At 30.3% G+C, this 6,859-nt stretch overlaps 1 long non-coding RNA gene across 1 annotated transcript; it reads right to left on the reverse strand.

Annotated features, from left to right (window-relative positions):
- Positions 1 to 4,062: 4,062 nt before the first annotated feature.
- Positions 4,063 to 4,577, reverse strand: LOC140955353 (uncharacterized). The gene is made up of 2 exons (XR_012169330.1): positions 4,534 to 4,577; positions 4,063 to 4,370 (listed from the first exon to the last, which is right to left on the reverse strand). It is a non-coding gene; the product is annotated as an uncharacterized lncRNA (long non-coding RNA).
- Positions 4,578 to 6,859: the final 2,282 nt, after the last annotated feature.

The raw sequence follows: 6,859 nt of genomic DNA on the forward strand, positions 1-6,859 counted from the left end.
TCGCGACGGGTGGCCTCAGTTTTTAAACCTGACATTAGCTCAAACAAATTCAATTTCAATGAACTTGGTCGGGTGGACTTTAATTTGATTAATCTATTCAAGTTTCATTAAATTAATTTCAAGAAATTTAAAAAATATTATTTTTTTAATAAAAATAATTAATTTGAATTAACTCAGTAATTATTAATTGACTTGAGTTATTTTCTAATAAAAACCAAATTACACTTAATTAAAAACAATTTGCTAGAAGAAAAAAAAAATATGAAACCTAATTCCTTAATAACTCGATGTTAAAAAATGAAATAAAAAAAAGAACAAAAAAAGATACTCGGGTTAATATGTCAAACTCGTAAATCAAGTCATGAAACTGAGTTAATCCTATAAAAAACAAATAAAAAAAATAAGATAGCCAAATCCAAATATAAAAGGGCAAAGCTAAAAAAATAAAATAAACCCAAAAGGACCAAAAAACCTGACACACCTGGATAAGTCTACCGAGCTTCGTGACCCAGATCATGTAGACATGATAACTTAATAGAAGGAAAAACAAATAAAATTAGTAAGCTCAATTCTCAAACCAAACAATATTAACGGTTAAAATCAAAAAAATATTCAATCTTACAAAAGTGATCTAAAAAATAGACCCAAGTCAATTTGTCCTAACCCGCCAAACCTGTGATCTAGATTATAAGATCAGGATAATCCTATATAAAAATAAATAAATAAATAAATAAAAGACAAAGTCTAATTTTCAACAAACTCAATGTTAATGATGAAATTGAAAAAAAAAATCAGTGTAAAAAAGGATCTAAAAATATTATATCAATTTAGGCTAACCTTTTAAACTCAAAACTCAGGTCATGAAACTGAAATCATCCAGTAAAAAAATTCACAAAGCTCAATTCCTTAGTAACCCAATATCGAAGGTTGAAATTGAAAAAAAAAACATCAATTTTAAAAAAGGATCCAAAGCAAAAAATAATAATCAAAATAATGATGATTAACTTTGACATAAAAATTAAAAAAAAATAACAAGACACCTTTTAATTTTTGGTTAGGCTAACACGAATCTTAAAGAGAGAAGAGAGGAAAGAGGAGGAAGAAGAAAACATATCATTAAAGCCCTATCGTTGCTTCTCCACTGACACACGCCACCTCTCTCAAAAGCTCTCTGAGTTGCTTCCAACACCACCAAGAAGTAAGCTAGTGTTTTACTACTAGACAAAACCGCAAGCACTAGTCCTCCACATGTTGGCTCACGTAATGTACACATCAATAAAGTTGGCCTGATTGTTGACTTGAGGCCACCATATTTGTTTTAGTTTCAATTTTGATTCCTTAAACCTTAATTATTTCACATAAATAATTTTTTTTGCCAAACTGAGCATTAACTGAGAATTGTAATTTTGTTCTCAGTATTGCAAGATCCTCATATTTAGACAACCAAAATAAATTATAAAGTTAAATTCCAATAAAAAACAATGTGAAAGGATTAAATAAAAACATAGTTAAGTGACTAAAAAGAAGAAGAACATGAACTCTTCCCCTACTTGTGCAAATCAATCCTTGATTTTAGAAAAAAAAAAAGTGACTAAATATCTGTTTAAGCTTCAAATTCAATCCCTAAACTCTAATTCTTTTAAATCAATGAAACTGAATATTATTTTTCCAAACTAGGAATTAAATGAACAATAGTATATTTTCTCAACACCGCAAGATCTCTATATGCAAGCATAAAAAACAAATCACCAAAATTAATTTCAAATAAACACAATGATAAAGGAATAAATTTTAAAAAAAAATCAGGGACAAAAATGAAAAATAAATCAAGTGGACAAAAAAATTGGTTTCATTGTGTGAATCTTTAACGAAACCCCTCACAAGGCACAATGTTTTCATTGATGCCTCTTAGTTTTTTTTTTATGCCAATAAATCCCTTGGTGGTTTTAGGGAAAAAGTTTTTAAAAGTTCCCTAGTTTTATTAAAACAAAAAAATTGATTTGACCAACAATAATTCTAACTCAAAACCATGAAGTTTCTCATAATCAATTTTTACCCCCTTCAAAAACTTTATGAAAAATGTCTTCAAAATAATTTTTTTTTTTTTAAAATCATTTTCAAAGAAAAAAATAGTTTTTAAAAAAATCATTTCCAAAGAAAAATCTTTGAAGAAAAAGGTTTGAAGAATAAAATACAGTTTGGATCATAATCAAGTAAAAATTTAAATTACACTTGGTCAAAAAATAATGTGTGCATGCAATTAAGGGTGTAATTGAAGAGAAAATGGGGAAAATGGGGAAAATGGGCTGAAATTGGTCATAATTGCACGGATTGGATGGCCAAGGACCATAATGAAAGTTGTGGAAAATTTTGAAGAGCTTATTAATTCAATCAAGTTGTCGCATGTGTACGGCGTCAAAAATTAGATAACAACACAAGCGCTTAATGGAAGAGAAAGATTTAAATTTAGAGTTAATTTGATAAAAAATAAAAGAATTAAAAGATCAAAAGATCAAAATAGATAAGGTGTTGAAATTAAAGGATCCTTTTTAATTCAATCACATGTGCAAAGGAACATAAAAAATCATATTAAGGGAAAAATGGCCAAAATGCAATAATAAAAAAGATCAAGAAACCAAATGAAACGGATGTTGAAATTAAGGGATCCTATTAATTCAATTAAGGGCAAAAATGAGAAAAGATTGAGATTAAAGGAAAAATCAATTGAAATTGAAATAATTGGAAAAATTAAGGACTAAATTGAATACAAGGAAAATGTGAGGGACTTGGCTTCAAAAACTGATTTTTTTTTGCGCCAAAATGAGGCCTTTACATTTTAAAGATGAAGCAAAAAAGAAAAGAAAAAAAAAACCCTAATCTAGAGAGAGAAAACCGCATGAAATCCCTTACCACTGTTGCTGCAACTAACGCCACTACAACACCTTCCCTTAGAATCATCTTTGAGGTAAGTCACAACCCCTCTTTCTTCTTTTTCTTTCTTTAGGATTTTTACGCAAAATGGTTCTTTATATGTGTTTTTTTATTCTATCTTAAAAAGATAAAATGCAGGAATGGAAACTAAAAAATATTTTTTTAGGTTATAGTTGGGTTAATCTAGATATTCTATGTCATTGATTACCCAAAAAAAAAAATAGGACTAAATATGTGTTCTGTGTTTCTTGGAAGACAAATGCATGAATGGAAAATAAAAATGTTGTTTTTCAGATTTTAGTTGGGTTTAATCTGGATGTTGTATATTTTAACCACAAGATATGAAAAAAGAAATAATGGCCCAATGTGTGTTTATTTTTTTTAGAAAAAAACAAACATGGATGGAAACTCAAAGTTTGGGTTTTTCTTAGGGCTTAGTTGTGTTTAATCCAAGTTTTGCATGTCTTTTATTTTAAAATATGAAAAAAAAAATAACTAGACGTATAAATGAGGGTTTTTTTTATTAGAAAATAATTAATGAAAAAAAAATCCAAAAAAAAATATTTACATGCACAGGCATTCTAGGGTTCGTGTTCCAACATTTTCTAAAAAAGAAAACTCCAAAAAAAATATTAACCTAAAGCTTTATCTCTAAAAATTGCGGCTGCAGATCCTTTTTAATAGATCCAAATCACGCCATTATCTCAGACGCCTGGTTGTCACATGCCACCAACTAGAAACCAAAAGACATTACTTGTCTTCTTTAAAAATCTTTACCTTAAGATTATTTCAAGCATTTCTTCACAGATCTCAATTTCGTTTGTTTCAATGCTTTTTATTTTTATACTTCATGACCACATGATCAATTGAGATTAACAGTGCGTCCATCACTCTTAATTGCCCTAACATATTGTTTTTGTCTTTCTTTCTGTTTTTTTAGTTTCTATATACAAGTAGGAGCTTACCTTACTATAAAACAAGAATCCAAATAGGATTACAGGATAACCCCTCAAGAGAACCTGCCACAAGATTCGACCTTTATCAAGTACTCTTCATGAAGCATGAAAAATGTACATACTTAATTCCTGAATTGTTGGGAGATGGATAAATATATAGAGCAACAAGTGAAACTCACAGAACATCTCTTCATTAAACCATGAAAATGACGTACATAAGCTCTGCAGTTTTTAGAATCTAACTGCACAAATGTCTACAAAAGCATATAAAATGTCCAAAAGATAACATGAAGATTATCATTTCAGCACCATCATCTCACACAAAAGTTGAATTCGTTTGTCGAGCATCTTGCTGCGATCTTTCAATGGCAAGATGATGTCAGAAAGTTTTTTAGTTTCCAAAATCAAGACATCCAAATTATTGGAATCTGGACATAGGATTGCAGATTCCTCCTTAAGCTGCTCAAATACTTCAGATCCAAGCTGCAAGATCATAAATAATATAGAATATCACACAGAAAACCAACCGCCAATTAGTGATTGATTTATTAGGTTTTAGACGCGTAAATGATAAATTCTTATTTCAAAATCATCAGTAGATAAAAAATATGTTAACAATCTAAACTACGAGAAAAAGAGATGCAACCGTCATTTGATGCAATAATTTATCCACGGAATTTTCTTGGTTTTTCTATTTTCTTGGTCCCAACCGTGGAATTTGTTTTACCAAAGACTGTTTCAAAGACTTGCTTCACCCCTTGTTTCCTTTTCTGCAAGACAAGAGAACAAGAACAATAAACAAAACCCCCAACAGTTGCTTTTTAATTTTCTCCGGGGTTTCATTTCAGCTTCAGGTAAGAGAGAAAGAGTAGTGTGTTTCTTTACCTTAAAAGCCTTTGCCATGCTTCCCAAAATCATTTTTTCTCCTCTTTCCTATTCTGTTCTTGTGATCTTCCAGAATATGACTTTCACCTTGTGCTAAACAAGTCTAATTAAAGAGAGATTGAAATAACATGGGGTTAAAGAGAGGTAGACAATTCATCATTCATGAGTTCATAGATTCATTTACTCATGGATATGTCCCGAAACCTCTTTTATCAAAATTCATCAGTACTGACAGAAAACCGGCCACTTTTTCGAGAAACCAACCGTCAAAAAATTTGAGATGATTTGCTCACATTGATCTTTGCCAGAGGAACCTAGCTTATTACATCGATTCTAGGACTAACAAAACACACATGCCAAAACACAAAAAGAAAAGAAAGGGAAAACATGCGCATACACCAATGATAAAAATTTACACTAGAGGATAAGCAATAAGCGAGGGTGTATACTTACTATTTACAGTGGCGCCCCCAGGGCATAGGAGTAAGTGGTGTGCCATACACGAGGATCCATTGAGTATTTGAGTGTATGCTATATGCAGGTCAAAAACGTTATTTATAGAGAGAGGGTGGTACGGCGAGTGATCACGCGAAAACCTCACGGTTTATTGCTGCACGACTACTTTAAGAACTAATCTGCATGCGATTTCCCTCAGATATCTGGCGATGTCCCTTCTCACTCTAATAATTGAGCTTCTAGAGGGAGATTAATGGAAGGAGGCGAAACAAGAACGGCAGCGGTACTGGGAGAAAAATAGTCAACGCGGGAGACAAAAAAAAAAAATCGTGCATGTACATGTACTTGTAGTTTTAAAATTTGAAATAAAAATGCTAATAATGTGTGTAATTATATCTTCATAATATTTGATCTAACTAACTTCCCAAATTAAACGTACTTATTATTTAACAACAATATTCCATGGCCCACTATTTTGGAAAAACAAATCATTCATGCCATTTTTTAATAATTTATATGCATCTAGAATTTGTTTAGATATAATCATACATGCACAATTGTTTAACGCAAATCTTTTATAGCAATAGTTTTTTTTTTTTTTTTACCATATGCATCGCAAATATATAATATTGTTTTACAATTCTAACAATGATAATAAAACAAGTGGTTAATTTTGAAAAAAAATCAAAAAAGTTTTAGAATAGTTTTATAATATCAAATTTCATTTAAAGTTTTTAGATTATAAAGTTTTTTTTTTTCTTTGGCGTAATTTTTCTTTTCGATAGAAGTTATTTATGGTAAATGATTATTTTTTTTTGTAGTTTTACTACATTTGATATCATAAAACATTTATATGTAAAATTAAAAATTAATCTAGTTTTTAATCCATACCTGATGTGACAATAACAAGTTAGAAACATTTTGTAGTTTGAACATGTAAAATACTTTGCATACTAACTTTACATCATATTACTTATATGATTAATTTCAAATTTATGATCATTAGTGATTGTCCAAAAACCGTTAAAAATATTATATGTTTAGTACATGTTATGACTTTTTGTGGCCTGATTTGTCCTTATAAATGAAAGGGAGGGTTATTAAAAAACATCCATATACAGTTATTAAAAAAATGGTGGTTCAAGATTGAGAGAAAAGCAGTGGTGGGTGTGGGTTAAGCGCGTGAATGTTGTGCTCGGAGTTTAAGGAGAACAATGATGGCTAGGGTTCAAGGGGTAAATGGCGATCAGGAGGGAGGGAGGGAGGGAGAGAGAGAGAGAAGAGAGAGAGATGGTGCCAAATTCAATGGATAATGGTGGATTATTATATACAATGATATTTTTGAAAGTTTGTATGTAAAGTGTTCATGTGCTTAAACTACATAATGTTTTTAGTAATTTTCTTTATTAATATACAAGGTTTTTTTTTAAAACGCTTTTTGATAAGGCAGTGTTGAGTAAGATACCAAGTGTAATTTTAAAAAAAGTTTGATATGCAAAAGGGTCGCCAAGGCTCAAGCTCAAGCTACAAGATGTTTTTAGGGTCTGTTTGGTATGTGAGGTTGTTGTTGTGGGTTTCGGTTTTAAAAAAGTTGTTTTATAAAAGAGGTACTTTTTAGTTGAGGTTGGTTT

This window comes from Populus alba, chromosome 3 (genome assembly GCF_005239225.2).
Source record: "Populus alba chromosome 3, ASM523922v2, whole genome shotgun sequence".
Taxonomy (NCBI): Eukaryota; Viridiplantae; Streptophyta; class Magnoliopsida; order Malpighiales; family Salicaceae; genus Populus; species Populus alba.